Below are 25,302 nucleotides of genomic sequence, written 5' to 3'. Positions count from 1 at the left end.
AGGCTAAGCTTAAAGGAGTTGATTTAAAGAAAAATATTCAGTAAGTAACATACTGTGCAGCTATGGCAAAAATTGTGAATATTGAATACAAATGTTTGAAGTTAGTGAAACATGAGTCTATTGAAACAAGCACCTAAATCAGGATCCCAATGTTCATCTAGACATGGCTTCATATGTCTCAAGCAAATCTTGTCTTTGTCTACAAAATGGGGATAAGAGTATTTGTCCACACTGTTGCCTGTGATGGTTACAAAAGAACTAGCTAGCACAGGGGATTTACTCAAGGAAAATCACTGAATGCCCACAGAGCTAACCTGAGAATGCCCTTCCCTCCTCTATTAAAACACTCCCAGTACACTCACCAGCCAGCCAGCCAACAAGGGAATGTCCCTCTTCCTGGCCTCCTCCTTCTTCCCATATGGGCCTTTCCATCCTCCGTATCACTTCCCACAATTGCAGGGGCAGAACATAAATTCAAACCTCTAAGCATAGCTTGTTTTGACAATCACAGTCATAACTAGGTCTTGTCCACTTGACTGACATTCTTCATCTCCATTACTGGAATAATGGAAATCTCCATTTCTGGAATAATCCTGAGCCCTCTGGACCCTTCAGCACATGAGGTATGGTGTTTTGAGGCAATAATCATGATACAAGCGCTTACTTTTACTATTTGATTTTTTAATTTTTATAAGCTCTCTTTCATGTTTAGGTGTGTACAAAACATATAAAAAGGTAAAAATAGTATTTCATTTGCTGTTTATCGACATTTGAGAACACAGAAAAATCAGTGTAGAAAGGTATAACGTAGATCAGAAAAACCTAGAAAATGAATCCTGCCTCCTCTACTTTTCAACCTTGTATGTTAAACAAGTTGCTTAAGCTTTCCAAGCATCTGTTTCTTCACAGTCCAAAACTGGAGTAGCAAAACCTTCTTCATCAGTCAGCTGTTTAAATTAAACATGATATTGATGTAGGGTTGTGATTTTCAAACTTAAATGTGTATGCATATTACTTTGAGATTCTTGTTAAAATGCAGCTTCTGATTCTGTAGGTCCTGAGATGCAGCATTTCTAAAAAGCTCCCTAGTGATGGTGCTGCTGCTGGTCCATGGACCACACTCAAGAGTAACAAGGACTTAGGACACTGAAGAGAATGGCTAACTCAAAGCACATTCCATGCAAGTTTCTCTTTCTTATACCTTACCACTTACTCATTTTTTAAAGAAGTTGTTAAAAAAAGCCAATCAAAAGAGGACCAAAAAATAGTCTAAGAAATTCACAGCTCTCCACTAGAGGTTGATTAGGGTCACAAGAAGATATATTTAAACCTAATTAAGATAAAGGATTCCTCATTAGGCTGAGAGAAACTCTAAGAGTAAAAGCTCTGAGGACACATTGACTTCTGTCAGATTCCTGTCAGAAAATATTCCTTCAAGGAAGCACACTGACAGCCTTCAAGATTGATAGTCCTGACTATAAGTCTGAAGGCATTTTTTTAATATGATAAAACTCAGGAAATCATAATAATGCCTTTATACTGATCAATTGTTTTAAACTTCACAAACCCCTTTGGATGTATTAATGCATCCCAGTCATCACTTCTTAAAACTTTTACCAAATTTGAAGTTGTGCAGTTCTTCAGCATAGGAGCCATGCCTTCTTCATGTTTATATCCCCAATAATTGGCAAAGGTTTGGCATCTAGCAGGCATTTGACAAATATTTATTAGAAAAGAGCTTTTCCCTTGGTCCTCAAATACATAATATTGTGTTTCATAATATTGTGAATCTAAATGTCCATCAATTATGATAGACTACTATTTTATGTATCTCTAAGAAAAAAAATGCCACTGTTTAAAGCTTATGTGCTTTTAATTGGAAGATTCCTCGCAATTTCAGAGATGTTAAAATATGGGGGGAGCAGCCACCTCAGAATCAAGAAACTGCAGTAGCTTTGCACTCCTATGGAGCCGCCCACACAGTGCAGACAGAAAATGGTTAATAGCAAAACATTAGGGCTGCTGAAGATAACCTGAGGGAAGAGGGGAGACAAATAGGGACAGTGAGATGTTTCTCTATAACAGAGAATGTATCACAGATTCTGTAACTTGGGGGCAGGCAGGAATCTTTTCAGAGAGTAATCAAGTTGGCACCATCTTTCCTCAAGAAAAGTGTTGGTGGACTTCTGGCTTTACCAGAAAAAGCATGGACCAAGTGAATGGTAGAACCCACAAGACAATGCTCAAAGGCTGCCATGTTGTGGTTTATAAGAAAAATATACATTGCCATTCAGATGGCCAAAATATATTTCTCATATATATTTAGCCTTTGTCCACAGTTCCACAGCTTCACAGCTCCCAAAGCCCTAGGAATTTCCTAAGGCTTCCTAAAAATGTCTCTTGTTGTATTAATAAGGTGACTTTTGGACCTCACCATGGTTTCCAGGGGAGCCAACCCTGTGATTAGAGGGTTGGAACTTCAGTGTTGCCCCCCACCACTCACCCCTGACCTCTACTGGAGATGGCCCAGAGGTTGAATCAATTGCCAATGGCCACTGATTTAATCATTGGTAAGTATGTAACAAAGCCACCAATAAAACCCCAAGAGGTCCATAGAGCTTCCATGTTGGGAAGACATGGAGATGTGAGGAGAATAGTATATTCAGAGAAGACATAGAAGCTTCACAGCCTTTCCCCATATCCTGCCTTATGCATCCCTTTCATCTATTTACTGCATTATATCCTTCTATAATAAACCAGTGATTTATTTATTTTTAAGATTTTACTTTATTCATGAGAGACAGAGAGAGAGAGGCAGAGACACAGGCAGAGGAAGAAGAAGGCTCCATGCAGGGAGCTTGATACGGGACTTGATCTCAGGACTCCAGGTTCACACCTTGGTCTGAAGGCAGGTGTTAAACTGCTGAGCCACACAGGAATCCCCTAAACCAGTGATTTAGTAAGTAAAATGTTTCAGTGAGTCCTGTGAGCTTCTCTAGCAAATTAATTGAACCTGAGTAATGGGTCATAGGAACTTCTGATTTATAGACAGTCAACAGAAGGAGAGTTAACAACCTGGGCTTGCAACAAGTGTTTGAATCCAAAAAGGAAGTCACGGGAAGCTCTAATCTGTAGCACGTTGGTCAGAAGCAGAAGTAAGAACCTGGACTTACAATTGGCATCTGAAATTGGTAAAGGGCTGGAGGCAGTCTTAGAGGACTGAACCCTTAACATGTGGAATCTGATGCTATCTCTGGGTGGATAATATCAGAATTGAGTTGAGTTGTAGGACACTCTGCCAGTGTTGAAGAAGTGCTTGATATTGTGTGGGAAGGCCCCCTATGCACATTCACATGTGGAAATTGGGTCCAGGAACCTAATTCCGAGGTGATTGGCCCTTTAACAGAAAGTATCCTGAAAAACAAGAAGAAAGGAGAGGAAGAGGCCAAGGAGGAGAAGGAGAGGGGGAAAGGGGAAGGGAAGGGATGTCATTATTGTCTCATCACAAAAATCTGTAGAGTAACTATCAGAGGAACCCAGAACTATAGAATCCCAGTGAGTGAGGATGTTTGGAGCCACTGCAGAGAAAGAGATGAAGACTTCTCAACCACTGGTATCAAAACTTTGATTCAGAGTAGACTCCTTTCTGCTATTGATCAAAGGAACCATTTCTTGTGTGGTCAAAAGAGACTCTCTCAACAGGTGAGCATGTTGAATGCCAGGCTCTAGGGTCCAGGAGAATAAGTGAAGCAATCCAAATGACCCCTGAATGAGGTTATCCCTACCTGGGTGAGTGCCATGTTGCCATAACTCGGAGTAATGGCAACACCCGTGCCATTCTGCAGATATGTTTATTGAAGTTGAAAGGACATTTGTTGAGGTTCCCTCTCAAGTAATGACCTTGGGCAAGTTATTCTATGCTTCAGTTTCCTCATTTATACTTTACCATGAGGATGAAATAAGTTAATTCATGAGAAGCTTTGGAACAGTGTCTGGCATAAGACAATCACTCAATGAATGTCAGTTTTTTTTTTACTATTATTATCTGACATATAATTGCTCATAGACTGACACATGACATGACTTAATGTTGGATTAGTGACCATGCAACAGGTTTCACGGGCCTCCAGGGTTCCCAAAAACAACAAAAATGTTAGACTTGCCCAAGTGACAGAAGAATGAAAAAAGCCATAACTGTTAGAAAGAGTCCAACTGCAGAAAATAAGGAGCATGGCCTTCCAAGAATCATGACCATGCCACTTCTCATGAAGGAATCTTGCAGCTACAATAGCTCAGAGACCAAGCTGATGGTGGCCCAACCTACCCCTCCGTAGCTCCATGTCTCCTTTTGGGATGCAGATCATGTGCTGTGTAATCTGTCTTGTGCACAAAAACATTAACCTCTGGAATCAAATGTGTCTGTTAATAAACCAACATGCCGCTCACACCCATCAGCCCCCTTGCAGCGTGCCCCCTCTGGAGCCACACTGTAGGCACATCTCATTTGTCAGCTGGTTCAACTGCTTAGGCATGACATAATTTGGAAATGTGAAAGATCCCAAATTATCTTATCCTGAGGTGACAAATCAAGTACAATGCCCACAAGCCCAGACAGTTTACATGCCAAATAAACAAAACGCCACAGAAGTGAGAGTATCAATCTCCTAACAGTTTAGGAAAAACAAGTTTATTTCTTATCTGAAAGATTAATGAACCAGACTGGAACCTCACCTCTAATTGTGGCTGAACAGAAATTAGGTGCTGTTTTTAATCTATTTTGCAATAACATAACAATGTCATGTCACAAAAGTTCATAAAGAAAGCGTCTACACTTATCTTTGGAATTAAAGTATCCAGTGACTAGCCATTAATGTAAAATTTTTACATTTCATCAGATACACTGCTGGGTTTTTTTTTTTAATTCAGTGTAGACAAACTAATAAAATATCTTCTTACTAAATAAGAATTTGTTTTCCTGCTACAGACACAACTGTAAAGAATATATATTTATATAGCATATTACTGGTATATTTTAAAAAGCTATTGATACTGTATCTCTTTCTGACACTTTGATGAACATATTTGTCTCTACATTTATTTCTTCTACTTGATCAAACCCTGCTTCTGGGTCTGAGCTGGGACACAAATGCTTGAAAAGCTGGACAAGGGAGAGCAGGTGATGGCAGAAGGGGAAAGAGGACAGAGGACTGGCTACCTTTAGGACAGATAACTACCAGAGCAGACAGTGTGCTTTTGGAGACTCAATCACAAAGTGCAGCACCTTTTCTATCTTAAAATTTGATTAAAAAAAATAGTTGTATACTTAATGAAACTCCACATGGTTAAAAATAATCATACTCAGTGCACTTTTTTCCACATGGAATGTATAGTGTTTTTCCTTATAACTCCATGTTTCATCAACAAGATTCTGCGTAACTACAAGGAAGAGATTCATCCTGAGGAAAAATCAATTTTATTAGAGAAGCAAGGGACTGTAATGTATATAGGAGAGGCAAAGGCAACATTTCCCACTAAATCTCCGACTGGGGAGTTCGGCTAGAACATTGAGCCACAACTACACTACAGATTTGGGCAATGGAATTTGGATAAAAGTTCAAATTGGATAGTTCATATTATATTCATGTGTAAACTGATTTGAAAGGAAAATTATAATGAAACAATGCTGAAGTTCAGCCAACAGTCTAGGTGATGAATTGTTCTCACTTAACAGCCCAAGAAATTCTAAACTAGGCACATCCAGATGAAATAACCTTTTAGCCTGTGTGTGTTTGCATGTGTGTGTGTGTGTTTGTGTGTGTTTTTCAACTGAGATACTGTCTAATGTCTAAATTATCCAGCCATGCATAGTCAATGCTCGGCAAATATTGAGATACGTTATATGTAAAATGGGCTTTTTACTAAGAATTATATGATCAAATAACTACAGGAAATCCTCATTTAAGAGAGAAGTAAAAAACTAGGGAGGCAGGAAGAGCCCAAACACATTATTTCCTCTTTGTGACCATCTTACTTCTTATACCAAAGAAAGTTACAAGTGCATGGAAACCGCACACAAAGATTTCTGATTGCTGCCTGAAACCCCTGTCATGTTAGGGGGTGTAGCTAGCTGGACCACTCCAGTCAAGCCTTTCTTAAGTCTTACGCTTGTTGAGGGGGGGACACAAGTCTGATTCTGCATCTGAGAGCAAAGGAGAGACCTGAAATATGCCCAGTGACTAAAAAGACCTAGGGAAATCCACAGAGTGAGCATCTTTCTTTCTTCTCACCAATAAGATCAAACCAAGAGTGTCTTAATCCCTCACCAATAAGGAATTGTATTTAAGATCTACATAAAGGCACTGGGATAAGTGCTTTCTTAAAAGAATAAGAAGACATCATGCAGCTTAATGGGGAAGGAAGATCTGGAAACAAGTAATTAAGTATACTGAGTGCTATAATCAGATAAATGGAAAGTGCTATGTGACATGAAAAAGGGATCCAAACCCCGATACAGAAGTCATGGAAGGCTCCATGAAAAGGTATCATTAGACTTGGGTTATGAATGACTAGAAGGAAGTGGAGAGGCAGGGCAAGGGCTTTCTGGCATAAAGAAACAACATCATGAAGCATTGAGACATTGCAGTGCAGAATGGGCATTCCATGTCTCTGAACAGCTGTATGTGAGTGCAAATAAAAGATGAAACCAGAAAAGTAGAAGAGGACAGGCTCCTGAGGTCTTATTTACCATGCTAAGAAGTATAGAGTTATTGTGGGATGAAGTGGAAAGCCTATGGAAATTTTACATAAGGGGAACAATAAAATGAGACTGGATTGCTGAGGACCTAGGCAGAGGATGAGAGAAAGGGAAAAACATTTACTGAAACTTTTGTAATTTTCCAAGTAGGGGATGATGCTGGCCTGATTTGAAATATTAACAGCATGAAGAAACAGGAATAAATCAGAAGTGTCTTTCTGATTTTGTGGGACATATTGCCCAATTAAATAGGAAAAATAAAGAAGAAGAGAAGAAAGGGATGATGTCAAGATTTTGATCTTGAACAGTTAGGTGGAAATTGACATCATTAATCAAGAAGAATCAGATTTGGACAGATTGAGTTTGAGATGCCAAAGGGAAGTCAAATACTGACACCCAGTAGAGAGTGGGAAATATCAATCTGTTAGAAAATTTTATTTGCAGCCTTTATAACTTAATTCCTGAAATGTTTAGAAAGCTTGACAAGTATTCAGAGAGTGAAAAACATAATCTATGTCCTCTTGGAGCTTCTAGTTCTAGAACAAGTGCAGCAAAAAGAAAATAGTGTCAAACATGGTAGATATCAATCCACCTATATCAATATTCACTTTAAACATGAATGGTCTAAATATATCAATTAAAAGGCAGGGATTATAAGATTGGTTTAAAAAACCCAACTTTATGTTGTCTACAAGAAATCCATTTTAAATATAAAGACACAGGTTAAAAGTAAAAGGGCGCAGAAAGACATATCATGCTAACATTAATTAAAAGAAAATTATCACAGTTAATTTCACACAAAAATGTCCCCATACACTGCAAAATGTATCCTAAGGGGTAAAATCACCTTTGGCTTAAACCACCATCATCTCCTGCCAAACCAACTTCAATAACTCTTTAATGGGTTCCATTATATTTACTCTTGGCCTCTAAGAGTCCATTCTACACTGCAACCAGAATGATCTTTTCAGATCCAAGTCTCATGTCACCCTGCTGCTTAAAATGTTCAAGGACTTCCCCTTATTTTTAGGGCAAAATTCCAAAGTCCAAATTTGCCTTAAACTACCAATACAAATATCAAATCATTATGTTGTATGCCTAAAACGAATATAATGTTGAATGGCAATTATACTTCAATAAAAATAAATACATTTTTTAAAGTTTGGGGTACACTGAAATTCTAGGAAGTATATATGGCAACAAGTCCCCAAAACTTCAAAGAAAGGAAATTAACTGCTCTTATGAAACAGGGAAATGAATTTTGTCATTGCTCTAGAGAGAACAATGTGAGTGAATGGAGGAGCAATGATTTAATGGTAAGCACTGACCAGGGACAGTCCATGAGAGAGACCCTGATCACAGGTGTCCAAACAAACCCTAGAGAACAGAACATAGTTTGCAGTCTACCTGTCCCCAGGAATCTTGGCTTTTAGATAATGTATTTTTGAGAACTTTCCCCCAGAACTAACAAAAGACTTGGATTTCATGTCTGGATTGACATGTAATAAAAGAAGTTATGTGAAAAGAAGCAGGAAGGAGGCGGCAGACAGTCAGAATATCTCCCATTTAACCCTGGTTTCCAAGGGACAAGGTCAAAGAAAAGCCTGTTCACATCTGGGTTGAAAACAAAACAAAACAAAACAAAACAAAAATGCCTGAAAACAAACCTTTAGCTTTCTCTCTCTGTCTCTCTCTCTCTCTGTCTCTCTCTCTCTCTACACACACACACACACACACACACGATTGTCTCTTTTAGAATAAATTTCCAAAACTGAAATTACTGGATAAAAGGTTAAACACATATTTAAGGTGAAATTATTTCTAGCAATCTATACTCCCACTTTTTCAATAGAAAATTCTAAAGAATAAAGCAGCAACATCCTTAGAAATGACTGTCTTGGCTTACAGATTCCAGTTCCTTCCAATTAAAAATCATCTCTCTTATATTCTTTGAAACTACATACACCATGGGTCCTTAATAAATGACTGTGGAATTAAATTCCTAGCACTCTAGTGCTTAAAACTAGCTATTTTTATATGGACTTCCCCCTCTGTATTTCTAAGAAGGCTGCAATATGTCTTGATTTTTTAGATCATAAGTCCCCATCCCCTGACTTATAAATATCTCAAGCCTTCAAAATCATGTGTGTATTTTACAAGAATCTTGATTGTGTGAAATTTCCAATTCTGTTAAAATCTTGTTTTTTAAAGGATCTTAATATACCTACTCCTAACTAGCATAATAAATTCACTAATGATTAACTAAATTCTTTCAAAACTAAACTTTCTAAAATTCAAGTAAGATTTTGCTTATGTTTAGTTTTTTAAATGCACAATTGTTTTAAGCCTATATTTCTTTTTTTAACCTACTTTGATCTCCCTTTTTACTATATGTTATTAAAAATCTAGCCAATATCAAAATTAACCATATGGTTAACAAAAGCAAAAAAAAAAAAGGCAAAAAAGAAAGAAGAGAAAAAAAGATTAGAACAATAATTTCAGAATTTGTCAAGGACCCATTTTTTTTTACTCTGTTGACCCAAGTTAGAAAAAGAAATCGGCAACTCTAAAACAAACAAACAAAAAAGTAACCTGAAATAGCTCACTAAATAGCCTTCTAGTTATACTTTATTAATACTAGAATGTTTTTTTAACCAAAATTATTCTTTTATTGCAATTGATCACTTGGCCTAATACATTTGTGGTTGGGTTAGAGTCTGACCATATAATATTTTCAAGGGCATAACAATGCCATCTTTATAATATCCTACAGTTATGTCCTCACAAAGATTTTGTGTATAAGAAGGTTTATTGTGGTATTGTTTATAATACCAAAAGACAGGAAGCCACATAAATCTTCTATGTTAGGGGGGTAGTTAAATAAATTGCAGCCAATAAAAAAAAGAATGAGATATAACTATATGTGCCAATACACAATTAATTCTAAGATATATTTTAAGTGAATAAGGCAAACTGCAGAACATTATATATACTATGTGTTTTGTATGTTTAGAATATTTCTATTGGATTATTCATAATAATAAGGAACTCATAATAATTGCTGCTTCTGGGGAAGGCAGGTGGGATGTGGTTTTGAGATGGAAAAAACTTTTTCACTGAAATGTTTTCATTTTTTACCATGAACATATATTAGTTTTTAGTGAAATGTAGACAATAAAATGGAGGGGAGGAGGAACTTCGGGGCTATATTTCATGAAAACAATCAAAATCCTATGAATTTTGACTAATGGTAATCAATTCAAATTGCCAATTAGCTGCTAATTTATCTCTAACTCTCTCAGCAGGATTTCGACCTCTCACCAGAGATTACTAAGAGTTTCAATCACATGCCAAGCAATCATTTACTCAGTCATTCACTCACTGAATCATTCCATCCTTCTAACTAGGCCTGTGCCCTGCCAGGCCATCCCAGGGTATTGGTAGGAAACCAGCAGTAAGCAAGGGCAAAGACAGATCCTGACCTCGCTGAATTCATGGTCTAGCAGAAAAGACCAATGTTTAATCAAAATAACTGGAGAAATGTGGATGAGCTCTGGGGGAACACTTAGAGGGGCTTATACCAATCTAAGGATCAGGGAAGACCCCTAAGGAAGGCACATTTAAGCTGATACCTTTAAAATATGCAGAAGTTAAACAGGTGACCAGGGAGAGAAAGGCTGTTCTAAGAAGAGATAGGCAGATGGTCGTTAGGAAGACACAGCTTGGGGATGAGCGAAAGCTCTGCTTGGAGAGATTGAAAGACGTCTAGAGCAGATGAAATGTCAAAGGAAAGGGCCAGGAGGGGTGCAGCTGCAGAGACCATCGGGGAGCAGGTCTTGGGGACTTAAGCCTTACTCTGATGACAAGGAAAAGCACAGCAAGATTTTAAGTGACTGCATTAGTTTCCCAGGACCGCCCTAACCAATTACCACAAATTGAGTGGCTTAAGAAAACAGAAATGTATTCTCTCGTAGTTCTGGAGACCAGAAGTCTGAAATCCAGGCGTCCACAGGGCCATGCTCCCTCTGAATGCTCCAGGGGAGGTTCCATCTGGGCCTCTTCCTAACTTCCAGTGGTTGCCAGCAACCTTTGGTGTTTCTTGGCTGGTAGACAGGTCACTCCAATCTCTGCTTCTATTATCACATGGCATTCTCCTCTTTGTGTCTCTTTGTGTCTGCATCCCTGTGTTCAAATGCCCACGTCCCTCTTATTATAAGGACATTGGTCATGTTGGATTTAGAGTCCATCCTGATTCAGAATGACTTTATCTTAACTTGATCACATCTGCAAAGACTCTATTTCCAAATAAGGTCACATTCACAGATTCCATATGGACATGAATTTGGGGAGGATCCTATTCAACCCAGAGCAGCAAGAAAATGATAAAATTCGGATTTACATTTTAGAACTATCCTGAAGGTGTTTGGGGAAAGAATAGGGAGTGAGCAAGACTGGGAAGACAGAGATTAATGTCATATACATCTTTATTATTTTTGAAACATGAGGTTTATTTGGGGGTCCTACTGCATGTCAAACATTGAGCTAAGAGCTGTTTCCATATCTCATTCAGTCTTCACAGAGCCCTGTGAAGGAAGTCAGAGAGGGGACTTTACCTGTCCATGGTCACACAGCAGAGCTTCAGATCCAGATTCTGCAGACTCTGGAAGCCATAAGCTTTTCATCACCCCAGGCTCAAACCTGAAGACAAAATGAAGGCAATGAGAATCCTTTGACATGGATTTCTAGGAGGAAGAAACTGTTGGCCCACCAACATGGTTCTGTTTGCAAGCACACTTCATATTCCTTATGCAAAGCCAGGGCAAAAGGTGAACAGCTAACATGTCCTGAAGAGCACTCATGTTGTAACGCAAAGGAATCTGACGGTTCCAATCACGCAGCGCCGTGTCCAGTGATTCAGCACTAGGTCAGAAATGTTCTTTTAGGAAAAGACCTAAGTAAAATTCGTGCTTCACAAACACGAGACCATATTAAAATAAGCCTGCTTTTTATAAGATGAAGAAACTTGAAGCCATTATCTGAAAACTCAGAGGACAGAAATGAATTCAGAGGAAAAAGAGGTTAATTGGTGGGAATTGTTCAGACTGATAGCTGATATTGATCACAAATACTGACGGCTGGATCCTCTCCCTCTTCCTGGCTTTGCTGCCATAGCCCACAATTTTAAAGGTGGATTGAAATTTTAAGAGACAATGAAGACCAAGGTTATTCTGGCTTGAGCTCAGTATTCTTCCGATGGGCAGGTGGGCATTGGGGGCGCAGGGGGGAGCGGTGATGAGTATTCTGGGTGTAGGTTACAGCTTTCATCACCTGTCACAATTTTGTAATCTCAAAATCTGACCAGAGCACCTAACTTTCAATTTTCTCATTTTGTTCCATGTCTTTTCCCTGCAATATTAAAAGGGAAAAGGAGGGAGGGCCGTGGGGAGGGGGGAAAGAAAGGAAAAAAACAGAAAGAAGAAAGTAAATACGAATTCCAAAAAGGAGAGGAAAACAATGGTCCAATGGACTATTCTGAGATTTATTATTGGTTAAAAAAATAATAAAAACAAAAACTTTAAATCAAGCTTATTTTTTAAAAATTGGTTCCTAAAAATAAAGAATAAATGTGTTCACAAGCAATTAATAAGCAATTTTTATCTAGGAAGTGAGCGATTTCTGTGCAGAGGGGGAAAAAAGGCTCCAGGCTTTGCCTCATCTCCTAGAAGCATCCCATATTCTTAGATGTGACGTTGCCTTGGTAACCACAACTTGGTGACCTCGTTATTTCAACCTAATCCTGCTTTGAAATTATAGTTGCTCCACCCTTTTGCCTGGCTAGCCTGATAACATAATCATTGTAAATGAGGATGGGAAAAAAACAGCAGGATACAGTCCCTCCGGTGACACAGGACCAGTCTCACCTTATCATGGAAATAGACGAACAATTAAACGGCATGAATCTAAAACCCTAAAAGTGGATTTTCTTATTTTTTATATGGTCTGTTATGCTTATTTTCAAAACCTACTGGTTGATTCAATGGAGCAGGGTATCTTGATATTACTATATGAAAATGGAAATTTCCTACTTGTGTTAAAAGAAAAAAATTAAGGACAGCTAAACTGTCAAAGGTGAAGTTCTTAATTATGCATTTGTTTTGCCCAACAGCCAAGTAGAAACAGGAATCAGAATGTAATTCTGTAACAAATAGAATGGCAGCACCCAGGTTTGTTCACCCAGCCTAACTTCCAATGGTTAAAGCCCCACAATCAGTTGTCCTCTTGAATTCAGATTCCCTTTAAAACAAAGGGGTCTTAGGAGGCTACATTGCTTAAATTCTGCATGCAGCAAGTGTAAATATAGTTTAAAGGAAATGTAATTAACTCATTTGTTTCAGTTTGGCGCTTTGAGATCTCTGTTCTGCTGGAAAGGAGCTGCAAATTCCATTCTCTTTCTCATTCATTAACTCCCTGTTTTATTCTTTGCATTCCAAAATGGCTAGAGTACAGAAGCACTGGGTTCAGATCTCAATAAAGGATTCATGCTGCATGCAGTTCATATATTGAGGGGAGCTGTGTGACCTTATGTCTTAGGCTCCTAAGTCTCCCTAAACTTCCCTCCAGGAGAATCTCCCTGAGTGCCCCCAGCTTGACTGCTGTCTTTCCAAAGAGATCCTCATTATGGTACTTGGGGGAGTGAGGAGAGTTGTGTGACTTGGATATTGCATTCCCCCACAATTCTCTTGGTGGCAATGATCCCACTTTCTCTGTCTCTCCACTTTGTGTTTCCCAAAGAAGAACACTTTAATACCAGTGGATGTGCTGTCGGTCTCACTGCTGGGTGTCAGTGGCTCACAGGTGAAGGGCACATTGCCGGTCAGGGCCATTATCCAGAAGCCTGGGCTACATCTGGGTATGCCCAGGGCATAACGCTTTCCACGTTGGTGTCCCCCCTTTCTGCAAAAAGATAGCCACTACCACCACTTATTTCTTACAACTATCACCATTATTGTGATATTTTAACAGCATAAGGAAAGTTGTAGTTTCTTAAAGAAACTATGCCATATAAATTAAAGTTTTACTGTCAGAATGATATTATCAAATTTCTTTAGAGAAGTAAGTTGGAAGAGTCTGCATATGACTTAAAACTATCTTTTCTTTTTCTGAGACATGAATCGGAAGTGGCATTTTTATAAAGTGTGAGTTCAAACTATACTTTGTTGGGGCCACTGGACGCCCACTCTCCTTTTGCTAACTCTAGCCACAAGGATTAAAAATAGTAACAATTAATATTTAGGAAGTTCTCACACTATCAGCCCCATTTTACAGAGAAGAAACAGAGACACCGACAGCTAGGGGACTTGCACAGTATCCCAGAGCCAGCAGTGTAAGTGGCAGAGCCAAGTTCAGGTGTTCTCAGCTACTCTGCTATTCTGCCTCAATGGAACCTAACTGTAGAACCAGAACCAAGGAATGCACTCCATGGGTAGACACATCAAAACTCCCTAAGAAGAAATTTCTAAATAGTTCAAGCTGTCCAAAAACAAAACAGGCGGTCTCAACAACAAAGGAAACACAAAATTTAAAATCTACAACCAAATATCCTTGGCCTCTCAGAACAGATCCAAGTGTAAATATTACATCCTTCTGCTCTCTAAGTATTCATCATATGGGGTACTTTTGGCCTGCTTGGATGGTGGGAAATTCTTAAATGATAGAGGAAAAGAGAAATTCATTGGCAGATCAAGCATCTGTGCACGAATAAGCAAAGAAGAGGACTAAAATTATGAAAATCAAGGTAAAATGGGGGTAAGGGACTGATAATAGACAAGTTTTAGATCTAGACTGAGAATTGAGAGAAATTAGCCAGTTACCATGATGCTTAAAGATGGTAGGTCCTGAAAAAGTAGAAAGATAGGAGGTGCCTAATGGCTCAGTCAGTTAAGCGTCCAACTCTTGATCTCAGCTCAGGTCTTGACTCTCTGACTCGTGAGTTCAAGCCCCACGTTGCGCTCCATGCTGGGCATGCTGGGTAGCTCAGCAGTTGAGAGTCTGCCTTTGGCTCAGGGAGCGATCCTGGGCCCAGGGATCGAGTCCCATATCAGGCTCCCTGTAGGATCCTGCTTCTCCCTCTATGTTGCTGTCTCTCTCTCTGTGTCTCTCATGAATAAATAAATAAAATCTTAAAAAAAAAAAAAAAGAAAAGGATGACAGCAATGGGTAGAGAAGGCAATCTGTGAAGAGAAGATACAGCGTTGGCAGGGCCTGGAAAATGAGGATCCTGGTTCATTTCTCACAGCTCTTCCTTCCACTCTGTACCTAGTGGACTTGTGAATAACCAAATCATCACACCTGTCCCACATCTCCTTCCCTCTACCTGGAAACCCCTTCATCTCCTCCATCTCTCATCTCTTCCTTCCTCCTTCAGCTTAGCTATCTCTTATTTGTGCTTTGGGTCTCTTCTCAATTGTTACTTCCTGTAGAAACCCTTTTTGGACTCCCCCCATTCCACACACACTGTCTTTATTTTCCTTTTCTTCTCCAAATATCCTGTCCTTTCTCTACCCCTATATTGTCATTGTCCTTGCCCTGTCTTCCCTACCACCACCATCACACCATAAACCTGTAAACCCTGTGAAAGTAAGAACCATGATGTTTATACAGAGCCTGGCACACTTAGTAGACACTCCAAAAATTCATTCATTCATTTATTTACTCAACAAGTATTTAGTGAGTATACATTCAATGGCAGACCATGGAGTAGAACAGTCAACAAAACAGATAAGTTCCTCACCTTCATTCTTGAAGGAGGAAAGCTTTTTTTTCATCAAGTAAATAAAAACAAACAAGATGGTTATAGATAATTATAAACAGTATGAAAAATTAACAGAATGATGACATAAAAGAGGAAAATCTTCTGTTAGACCTACTTCGTTGGATCCTTGGAGAATCTATCACCTGCAACCTGAAGCCATGTTCCTTTTTCCATGGGGCATCCACTGAGGGCTCACTAAGGCATCAGACAGAGGGGCCCTCAGGGAGATTTCAGGTCAATGAAGGGAACTAACAAGTAAACCAGGATCCAGTCACGGTTACTAAGGCAGTGACAAAATATTTACATGGGGCCATGATATAATGGAGATTAAATACATTGAAGATTGGGGGAAAGTACTCTGGGTCTGGAAGGGCTTCTGGTGAAGATGGCATTGAGCCTGGTGATTCGGAGCACTGAGATTCCTGAGACCAAACTGCCTATTTTTTAATCCACCCGTACCACACATCCAAGCTGTGTGACTTGGATGAGTCACTTAGTCTCTCTGTGCCTCAGTTTCCTCATCTGTAAAATGAGGGTAATGGCAATACCTTACAGTATCATTGTGAGAATGAAATCAGTTAGTATATGTAAACTATTTAGAACAGGATAAGCACATGTGTTGACCACTATTACCATTTTCCAGGATGTAAGAGTTAGCTCAACGAAGAAGAAGATGTCAAGAAAGCATTCCAGGAAGAATGAAAGAATGACTCTAGGATGCCAAGTCAGTGATCAACAGCCTCTGCCTCTGTCCCTGAGTGATCATGAGGGAGAATTCACTGGGCCTAGAATATGGGTTAAGGACAGACCCAGGAGAAACAGAGGAAGTGGTTTCTGTCCTTTAAGACATTATATTCAACAACACTAAACACAAAAGCAAAAAATTAAGAAGGAGCCAAGATAACATAACCAGTGATAACTAACAAAAAATGTCAATCATATATCTGTGTGTTTATAATATTCCAGGCACTGGGCTAATAAACACTTCACATGCTATTCTTGCTCAAATTCAGCTTACAAACATAGGTCACATGATGGAAGCTCCAGGAGATTTAAAGAAGGAAGAGATGTACCAAAAGGCCTCGTGAGGACAATAAAGCTTGAGTCAGGCATTGAACAAAGGAAAGAGTATGAATAGAGAGATGGAGGAGTTAGAAACTAGGTCAGGCAGTCTGATGGAAATAAAACAGGTGCCACAAATACAAGCCACATGTATAGTTTTTAATTTTCTAACAGCCACATCTTTTTTAAAAATTTTATTTATTTATTTATTTATTTGTTTGTTTGTTTATTTATTTATTTATTTATTTATTTGAGAGAGAGTGAGGGGGGAGCAGAGGGAAAGAACTTCAGGCAGACTCCCCACTGAGTGCAGAGCCCAACGTGGGACTTGATCTCAGCACCCAGAGATCATGACAGGAGCTGAAACCTAGAGTCTTACACTTATTGGACTGAGCCACCCAGGTGCCCCCAACCACATCTTTTAAAAGTAAGAAGAAACAGGTGAAATTAACTTTAAAAATTATTTATTTAACATTTATTAAATTATTATTTCAACATGTAATCAGTACAAGAAATTACTCACAAACTATTTTAAATTCTCTTTTCTTGGAAGTCTTTTAGGGCAGCCCCGGTGGCGCAGCGGTTTGGGGCTGCCTGCAGCCTGGGGTGTGATCCTGGAGACCTGGGATCGAGTCCCACGTCGGGCCTGCTTCTCCCTCTGCTTGTGTCTCTGCCTCCCTCTCTCTGTGTCTATGAATAAAAGCTTTAAAAAAAAGAAAGAAAGAAAAGTCTTTTAAATCTGATGTGTATTTTACACTTATAGTACTTACCATATGTAAGTAATCATATTTCACATGCTCAGGAGCCACATGTGGCCGATGGCTACCATCTTGGACAGCCCAGTCAGGAGAGAAAAAAGAGCTGCCCTTGACTGAAGTCTCATCAGGCTTCAATCACTTTTTATACATTATTTAACTTTCCCTGCCACCTTCTTGGGAAATGCTATCATTCTCCCCATTTTACAGATGAGGACACTGAGACTCTAAAGAGATTAAGTCAACAGCTCAATAAATGGGATGACCTAGGATTTAAACCCAGCCCCGGGATCCCTGGGTGGCGCAGCGGTTTGGCGCCTGCCTTTGGCCCAGGGCGCGATCCTGGAGACACGGGATCGAATCCCATGTCGGGCTCCCGGTGCATGGAGCCTGCTTCTCCCTCTGCCTATGTCTCTGCCTCTCTCTCTTTCTCTGTGTGTGACTATCATAAATAAATAAAATTAAAAAAAAAAAAAAAAAAAAACCCAGCCCCGACCAATTTCAAGCTTGGGCATATTCCTCACCCTGGAACTGGCTTCAGCAAATGCCACTGGGGGCTTAGTGCTAGGAAACAAGATGATGCTGGAGCAAGGAGAAACCACCAAGTCCGGGGGGGGGGGGGGGCGGGGGGACAGAGAAGTGGATAGACTGGGGGGGGGGGGGAGTCTAATTCTGAGCAGCTTCCTCTCCAACCCCCAAAGCCCACACAGCCCTTCTGTGTGCTCCCGGATTTGGAGGAGGGGAGCAAGCAAGCAAGCAAACAAACCAACCTTCCCCTTTCCTGTTAAGTAGCACTTGAAGCTCTAGCCCAGCTCCAGAGCAGCGAAGCCACAAGACTTGTATGCAGGAGGCAAGGAAGGGCACCTGTGGTACATAAATATTTAACTTTTGTTGCAGGGAAGTGCAGGATGAGGAAACACTTGGCTGCTTCTCAGCCAGGGGAGCCGGGCTCCCTTACACCCTTTGCGGGCTCCACTTTGTCGTCAATTACTTTTCTAAAACTATTAAGAGAGGAAAGGGAAAAGTATAAACAGAATTAACAGTAATTTATGATCTGAAAAAAAAGACAGCAGGAGTTCAAAATCTGTCTCCATTAGGATACTTTCCCGGCGCTCCCCTGGACCCCCAAGCCACGGGATCCTGTAGGAAAAGGATGTTTATACAGCATTCCTGGCAGGAGAGACGCTTTTCCTTGCGCCCAGAGGGCAAGGTTCAGCCAACTTTCCACAGAGGGGTCTGGCTTGTGCTGAGCCTGCTGCCAGGACCCAATCCCGGGTGTGGGCAGACACTGAGCTTTTTAGATTTTTGTTTTATTTTATTTGTTTCTTTTTCAGTGGTCCCTTCTGGATTTCTACAGGGACCTCCAAGCCTGCTCCTCCTCCACCTCAAACATCAGCAAAGCCCACCAGGAGAATTGCCAAAAGAGACAATCGTCAGTTCCTCAGTGAGAATGTTTCCCTGCTTCTGCCTTGGATAACTCCAGAATTTTCGAGACAAAGGTTTATTCCATCATCCAAGACATATTTTATGCCACGCAGTTTCACTTTGTAGGACTAACTTTTCAAGTCAAGGAATTGCAAAGCCTCAATATGTAGCAGCTTGGATTATGGTCCAAAAAGGGAGCCAGTAGAGCTCCAAAATTACTATTTCTTCCTTTTCTTTGTCTTTTCTTTTGGGGTGGGCATCGGGATGCTGTGACCCAACTGGGAATACTGTCTCTGGCACATGCCTGTGGTCCACTCAATATTAATGATGCAATCAAGTCTTCAGGTGAATTTTGGAGCTAAAGCAAAAGACAAAAAGAAAATTTCGTAAACCACCCTCAGAATCTGTTAGCTGAAGCTCCACACACTTTAGGCCTTAACCAGCTAGTCCCTTAGATCGCTGGCGACCCCAAGTGGCCAATTTATAACAGTTTTTTGGATTTTGTTGGGTTTTGGTATTTTTCCCCCTGTGGAAAAGAAACATACTTCAAGGTTTTTTATTCCCAAATCCTTGTAGAATTTAAAAACTGCAGAGCTGGAAGGACAATTAGTGTTACCTGGCCTAACCATCTCATTTTACAGAAAGCACAGATCCAGAGAGGTAAAGAGAGATTCCAAAAGTCACACAGCATGTTAGGGTCAAGGAAGGAAGCATTTAAAAGTGATGACTTTAAGAGAGTCTATGCAACCAGATTTTAGCTCCTTAATGGAAAAAGAGAATTTTTCCCCAAGCCATAGAAGAAATATTGTTATTACAGAAGAATCACCGTAATGAGGCTGCATTGTTAACAGATCTGAAGTTTCCTTAGGCACACACTTCTTTTTTCTTCTTCTATTCCTAGACTGACCAGGGTGTATTAAATTAAATCACACAGCAAGTGTGAGGCCAGCATGGGGGAGAGGAGAGATGTCAGCATTTGGCAGATGTGGGTTAGATGCTTATTCCCAAAGCCTGGGCCATGAGTTTGGTTCCCACCTACATGAGCACTGTAGAGGAGGCATTATCATTCTCATTTCAGAAATGAGAAAACCAAAGCTCAGGGAAATTAATTGCCCAAGATCCGTCAGCTACAAAATTGCAAAAGCAACTTTCTCCATCACTTTAATCTATGTGTGCCTCCGTCCACCAAATGGGATGATAAAATTTGCCTATAGAATCAGAAAATGCTGATATTAGAGACTCCATAGAAGAGCCTGCTTTTGAACAAAATGAACCCTCTCTAGAGAAAACTAACAAAAATATCTATGAGAAAGTCAATCAAAGAGAACATGGGTGCTTTTGTAAAGAACACCAGGAAATCCCATTCTCCTTAAAACAAAAAACTAGGATCTTCAAGGTTTTGCTCCAGGTCAAATTTCTGTTCTTCCCCACCACGTGACGCCTTTCCCTTGAGGTGCCTCACTTAGTCTCCTCCTGTCATCAGGCAGCTGAACCCCTGGCAGGACACTGCCCTTTTGGCAGCTCTGTCCCAGCCATGGACAGAATTCCCTTTGCTATCAGCTCTGAGCACCATGGAGATGATCTGGAATTTCCCCAGTGCTGTTCCTAAAATTACTGCGAAGGAATAGAAGATAAAGTAACACAGAGAGTGGGAGAAGCCTAAAATCAGTATGATTTGCAGAACATGAAATTCGGACCCAAATCTTACAGACGGGGTTCTCTCTAGAGTTAGCAAATCCTGCTCTGTTCCAGTCAGGATCTCAGTTTTAAAACACTCAGTGTAAATTATTCTAGCCCTCCACAAAAGCAATGTGGCAACATGCTGCAAGGCCTGGGAAAGATTCCTACTCTTTGGTCCAGGAATTCCTCTTCTAGCAATCCACCTGAATGAAATAATGAAACTGTGCAGGAAGGAATATATACACAAAGATGATCATCACTAACTTATGTTCAATTACCAAAAAAAAAAAAGGAAGCAAATTATACAATAGGATTTATGATGTAACCAGAAGATGGAAAATTATGTAACCATTAAAAAATGATGTTTTCAAAGCATTTTTAATGACACTAAATGTAAAAAGCATTTGAAATAGCATTAAGTGAAAAAAAAGCAGAATGCAAAAGAAGTGCACGTTTTATGATCAAATACTTAAAACCAAAAAAAGAGAAATGTGAGTGTATAAAGACAAAAAAGAAGAAATCTTCACCCATCAGGATGTTCACAGTAGTTATGACTAAGTGGTGAGATTAATGTGATTTCTTTACTACTTACATTTTGCTTTAGTTTTACAGTGAGGCCGTATTAATGTATAATCTGAAAATTATATATATATATATATATATATATATATATATATATATATATATATATATATTTAAGATATTGACTCTGTAGCCCAAAAAAGCTGATGGATTTTCTCAGGTCACACCCTCCTGACTTCCACTCTGTACCCACCTTGTTCCTCCATCTTGGTGCCTTCTCTTCCACCTGCCTCACTTCTGCCCTCCTTTTATTTTTAATTCTTTATTGAAATTCAATTTAGTTAACATATTTTTTTTTATTAGTTACAGGAGTAGAATTTAGTGATTCATCAGTTGCATATAACACCCAGTGCTCACTACATCAAGTGACAACATGCTTCAAGGTCTGGGAAAGATTCCTACTCTTTGGCCCAAGAATTCCTTTTGCTATCAGCTCTGAGCACCATGGAGACAGTAGTCTCCTTAATCCTTAATGCCCATCACTCAATTACCCCATCCCCCACCGACCTCACTTCCAGCAACGTTCAGTTTGTTTCCTAGAGTTGAGTGTTTCTTATGGTTTGTCTTCCTCTCTATTTTCATCTTATTTTATTTTTCCATTTCTTCCCCTGTATTCATGTTTTGTTTCTTAAGTTCCACATATGCATGAAATCATATTGTATTTGTCTTCCTCTAACTTATTTCACTTAGCATAATACCTTTTAGTTCCATCCATGTCATTGCAAATGGCAAGATTTCACTCTTTTTGATGGCTGAGTGATATTCCATTGTATACATCATACACAAAAGTAAACTCAAAGTGGATGAAAGACCTAAATGTGAGACAGGAATTCATCAAAATCCTAGAGGAGAAGATAGGCAGCAACCTCTTTGACCTTGGCTGTAGCAACTTCTTGCTAGGCAAGTCTCCAAAGGCAAGAGAAACCTCTGCCCTCCTTTCTGCTTATACATCCAAGATCCACATTCATGACCTAGCCAATGATTAACTCATCAAGAGGTCCCTCAGAGTCACATTTGTCAAGGTGCTAGTGATCCTTTTCAATTCCTTCCTATTAAATAGGGCAGTGAAACCCATATTCCCTGCTCATCTTAGAGTGCTTTATTTCCTTCCTCCTAGTTGAAAGGCAGGATCTATGTAAATTTGGAATTTATTCAACTGATATTTATTGAGCGTCTACTTACTGTTCTAGTAAGATACAAGAGATAAGGTCTTACTCTCAAGGGGCTAGACAGATAATAAATAATCCTACATATGAGAAGACTGTCAGCTCTGATAATGCCATGCTACAAGCATGTGGGCAGCCTCCTGAAATCATTATTCTTCAAACCTGTGATGGCAAAGGCATGGAACAAAATCCAGGATGCATTTTGATGCCAAGATGTTTGGAAAAAAACAACTTCTCCAGGGCTCGTGCATTGCCAGTGAATGTTAGAATTGGCCAAGAATTCTCAGAAAGAGAGATGCAGGAGACTTCGAAAGGCAGATGTGTGCACCCTGGGCAGTGCCAGCTGACTTCCACTTCCCAGTAATATTCCCTCCTTCCCTGGCAAGTGATATGGATTAGGAGAGAGAGAGCTCAAAAGAGAATTGTGAAGGGATTTTTGAGACTTCAATGTCCCTGCCAAAAAAAGGAGACTCCTACTGATGGGCTGTAGGCAGCATGTTGCTTACTTCTCATGTGCATCGTTGTTGCTTACCAAAAGAATAATAAAATCTTTAAAATCACTAGTAGCCATAATGGTTTATCTTTCTTGAGTTTTATCAGTCAATATCTCGGAGTCTAAGGCCCTGGGAACACATCACATGTACAACAGATTTAAGAAAACTGAAAGAGGGTACAATGAGAATCCAAAGAGGAGATGGAACCTCAAATTCATTTCTGCTTTCCCAACATCTCACTGCAACACACACACACACACACACACACACACACACACACTCACATTCACACCCATCCCCCTTCCCAGATCATCTATGATCATCTAATGATGCTCTGTGAGCATCCATTCAGAACATTTTCTAACCTTTCTGCAACTTACATAACACCTTTTTCTGGACATAAATAGGGATTTCAACTGGGATGAAAGCTGTCACTCAATCTCCAAAAAACTCATCAATCACCAAACAAGAGTGGAAATGGTTTGAACCTGATTGTAACAGAGTTAGGCAGGACGTTCTGTTCTGAGGAATCGCTGTTTGAACAGAGAATCAGATGAGCTGAGGTTGTTGTTGGAGGAAGCAAGAGAGCAGATACAAATCAAGGACACAACACACACCCCGTGGCTCTCATGCCCACAGAAAAGTTTGAGAGAAAATTCAAGAAATTGAAAATGGAACTAGACCCAAATATATCCCAGATGTCCACTTCCAACTCCTAAGAAACAGGAAGGCAAAATAGAACAAAGCATCTTCCAACTTTCCTAAAAATATTTAAAGTGAAAATGAACCCTTGCAATATGTCGCCCACTAATCTGGCCTCCAGAATTTACTCTCTCTCATTTTTAAAACCAAATAGCAAATAGCATATGCTATTTTATGCATATGCTTGTTCTTTAAATGTGTGAGCATGTGCCTTGTTTCTCCGACCATATTAATGGGTCTCAGGGGCAAAAGCCATAGCTGGTACTTGCACTGAGTCGATGGCTGCTAACAAGTATTCAATACATATTAATTGATTGGTTGAAATATAAACCTCATTTATTGATTGACTGCAATATATGATCCACAGATACATATCAGTTGTTAATAAAATGCATACAAGCCACCAGATTATATAGAGAAAGGGTTTATGTAGCTATTGCCATCATAATAATGGTAGATAAACATCAAATAAATACCTCTTTACAGTTTACAAAGCACTTTCATAAACTTTATCTCTTAACTCCCATAACAGCCATGTGAAATAAGTATTGAGGTTAATTCTCCAGTCCCAGCACCTTTCTGAGAGTATAACCAGATGGACTAATTACTCAGTTCATAAAGGAATATGCCCACTCTAACCCCAGGAATCCCGGATCGAGCTGTGTTAGCAGAAACAAACAGCAGCGCACTCTCCTTGCATGTCCTCAAAAAGATACACAGAGTCTGAACAATAGCAGCTATAAACAGCAAAGTGAATTCATCTGGGAAGAGAAACTACAGACTTTATTTTTCACATTCCTACAGCTATTAATTCACCTTTTGTTCTTGGGATGTTTGGGTTTTATTTTGTGTTTTTAATGTAATTTTTGAATAGCTTAGCCCCCTGTCCCACAAATATCTGACACTAAAAACAAAACAAAGCCTAAAATGAGCTAGGGAAAGAAAAACTAGAAAAAATAGTTCATGTATCAACCTATTCCAGCTCAACTTATTTTATTTTGACAACAAATCCAGTTTGAACCAAGGAACTCATTAATAAACCTGTTTTTGTGATGTTTCTAGACCAATTTTTCAATTTTAAAGGCTTTGAAAAGTGAGTTCAGGACTGTACAATCCTCCAAATTTTTCAGACTTTTCATGTTATGAAGTCTGTAATTTAAAGTACATCAGTATAGGAAGTATAATGGGTGTGTGTGTGTGTGTGTGTGTGTGTCTAAATTAGTTTCAATCTACCCCACAGGGTAGGTTAGTTAACATTTGAAGAACCCTTATCAGAAATATACACCCCAGGAGTGTTAATTAACATTTGAAAGATCCTAATTAGAAGTCCCAACTCCAGAAACTCCATGACAATCACTTCAAATATCAAATTCTTAATCTAAAATACAGAGGTCATTCATTTAACACTAAGGAATATTTGAGAAATAATTTCTCACTGTTGAAATAAACAGTGTTAAAACATGCAGATTGGCTCAAAATACTACACAGGTATCTCCACTACAGTGTTAATGGAGAATAAAAATGTGAGGAGCCCAACAGTCTACTTCAGTGAGATACTCTGGCTTGGTTTCATTATAATACTATATTGCACTACTTGACAACTGGAAAGCTGGCTAATCCTACCTCTGGTTGGAATATTGCTCCACCTGCCTGCAGTAAGCCTTTCTTGCAAGGTGCTTTTTAGACTGTCAAAGAGTGGAGGGCTAGAGCTTCACCAAGATTACAAGATCAGACCTATGACTGCAGTGCTCTTGCTTCTCATAAGTCTTCATACAGGCAGCAGGACTCAGTGAAACTTCATGGAAACATATCACCCTGTAGGTAGCAAGGTCATGGGGCAGGGGACCATGGCTCTCACCTACCTACGATC

The 25,302-nt window shown here is 39.5% G+C and overlaps 1 long non-coding RNA gene across 1 annotated transcript; it reads left to right on the top strand.

The window, feature by feature from the left end:
* Positions 1 to 423: 423 nt before the first annotated feature.
* On the top strand, positions 424 to 12,720 carry LOC140620519 (uncharacterized). The gene is made up of 3 exons (XR_012020280.1): positions 424 to 623; positions 2,417 to 2,570; positions 11,325 to 12,720. It is a non-coding gene; the product is annotated as an uncharacterized lncRNA (long non-coding RNA).
* The last annotated feature ends 12,582 nt before the right edge of the window (positions 12,721 to 25,302 follow it).

Source organism: Canis lupus, chromosome 2, assembly GCF_048164855.1.
Source record: "Canis lupus baileyi chromosome 2, mCanLup2.hap1, whole genome shotgun sequence".
Lineage (NCBI taxonomy): Eukaryota > Metazoa > Chordata > Mammalia > Carnivora > Canidae > Canis > Canis lupus.
This window is presented reverse-complemented; position numbering and strand designations above follow the sequence as displayed.